Source organism: Nicotiana tomentosiformis, chromosome 8, assembly GCF_000390325.3.
Source record: "Nicotiana tomentosiformis chromosome 8, ASM39032v3, whole genome shotgun sequence".
In the NCBI taxonomy this organism is placed as follows: domain Eukaryota; kingdom Viridiplantae; phylum Streptophyta; class Magnoliopsida; order Solanales; family Solanaceae; genus Nicotiana; species Nicotiana tomentosiformis.
The window spans coordinates 110,920,877-110,923,376 of NC_090819.1; positions in this window are offsets into that span (position 1 = coordinate 110,920,877).

The following is a 2,500-nucleotide window of genomic DNA, read 5'->3' on the forward strand; positions in this document are numbered from 1 at the left end:
ACGGCACCTTGCGGCGCTACTTGCACGAGGCCTCGCCATTCCGTTTCCAAAAGCCATCAGCTGCCACGAGCGATGTCGCGTCCCGATTTTGCCCCCAACAACCGATGGCATTCGGAACATATTAAGCTTAGCCCCATGCGCATGGCACCTTGCGGCGCTACTTGCACGATGCTCCGCCGTTCCGTTGCCAAAAGCCATCGGCTTCCACGAGCGATGCCCACCACCAGACGTACTACGAGCACACACGAGTACTTGCCGACACGCTTTGCGAACATCGGGGACGTAGCACGGACAAGCCGTGCATGCCCCCAATGCCCACGCTGCATGCCTGCCTCGGCCAGGCAGCAAGCACCTTGAGGTGCCTTTCAACACCTCTACCCCCTTATATATGTCTTAAAAAAAAAAAACCCAAGTGACAGGAGTAGACATGTTTTGGCCAGAGAATCATAATAGACATGTACAACACCAAAATGCACAAACCAAAGTACAACTTAGCTAATATATTCACAAATGACTTTTAAACATTGTAAATGATATTTTTTACAAAAAATAATATTTTTTTAATAAATATTTATTATAAAACGAAAAAATACATAATAAAATACAAAAAAATAAGAAAATTATTATAAATATAGAAAAAACAATGGAGAAAATTTCCAATACATCTAGTAATAATATAACACATAAAATAATAAATATTTTATAACACAAGTACGATAAAAAATATTTAAAAATACAAAAAATGCATAAAATTTAATAAAAAATATGTAAAAAATAGGTAAAATACATAATATTATTATAAAAATATATAGATGACCAACCACCAATAACCATGACGCACCTCCATTGTGACAACCACCATAAGTGATTCCGATATCAAACCACCACTGCAAACCACCAAGCATCGCACCAACCGTCGCCGGTCACTACCGCTCGAACCACCGCAATTTTCCACCACCGCCAGCCACGACCACCAACCACCAACATCATTGCGCTTGACATCTTGTTAAACATTGGCTAGCATTAGATATGGTGCGACATGGTGCGACGTCATGCCATGGCCACGCCCTTCCATGTCCTGCCATGTCCTACGTCGTACCATGGCCATGTCCTGTCACGTCCAACGTCGGGCAATGGCCACGTCCGACCACGCCCTACCATGTCCTGCCATGTCCTTCTCCTGCCACGGTCATGTCTTGCCACGTCCGACGCCGGGCCATGACCACGTCCTGCCATGTCCTGCCATGTCCTGCCATGTCCTGCTTCCTGCCATATCCCGCCACGTCCGACGTCGGGCTATGGCCACGTACGACCACGCCCTGCCATGTCCCGTCATGTTCTACCTCGTGCGATGGCCATGTCCTGCCACGTCCGACGCTGTGCCATGGCCACGCCCTGCCATGTGCTGCGTCCAGCCATGTCCTGCGTCGTGCCACGTCTGACGCCGTGCCATGGCCACGCCCTGCCATGTCCTGCGTCCTGCCATGTCCTGCGCCCTGTCGTGGCCATGTCCCGTCATGTCCTGCCTCGTGCGATGGCCATGTCCTGCGACGTCCGATGCCGTGCCATGGCCATGCCCTGCCATGTCCTGCGTCGTGCCATGGCCATGTCCTGCCACGTCCGACGCCGTGCCATGGCCATGCCATTCCATGTCCTGTGTCGTGCCATGGCCATGTCCTGCGCTGTGCCATGGCCATGTCCTGCGATGTCCGATGCCGTGCCATGGCCATGCCCTGCCATGTCCTGCGTCGTGCCATGGCCATGTCCTGCCACATCCGATGCCGAGCCATGGCCACGTCCGACGCCGATCTATGGCCACGCCCTGCCATGTCCTGCGTCTTGCCATGTCCTGCGTCCTGCCGTGGCCATGTCCTGTCATGTCCTGTGTCGTGCCATGGCCATGTCCTGCGACATCCGATGCCATGCCATGGCCACGCCCTGCCATGTCCTGCGTCCTGCCATGTCCTGCCACGTCCGACGCCGAGCCATGGCCACGTCCGACGCCGAGCCATGGCCAAGCCCTGCCATGTCCTGCGTCCTGCCATGTCCTGCGTCCTGCCGTGGCCATGTTCTGTCATGTCTTGCGTCGTGCCATGGCCATGTCCTGCGACGTCCGATGTCGTGCCATGGCCACGCTCTGCCATGTCTTGCGTTGTGCCATGGCCATGTCCTGCCACATCCGACGCCGAGCCATGGCCACGTCCGACGCCGAGCCATGGCCACGCCATGCCATGTCCTGCGTCCTGCCGTGGCTATGTCCTGTCATGTCCTACGTCGTGCCATGGCCATGTCCTGCGACGTCCGACGCAGAGCCATGGCCACGTCCGACGCCGAGCCATGGCCAAGCCCTGCCATGTCCTGCGTCCTGCCATGTCCTGCGTCCTGCCATGTCCTGCGTCCTGCCGTGGCCATGTTCTGTCATGTCCTGCGTCGTGCCATGGCCATGTCCTGCGACGTCCGATGCCGTGCCATGGCCATGCCCGGCCATGTCCTGCGTCCT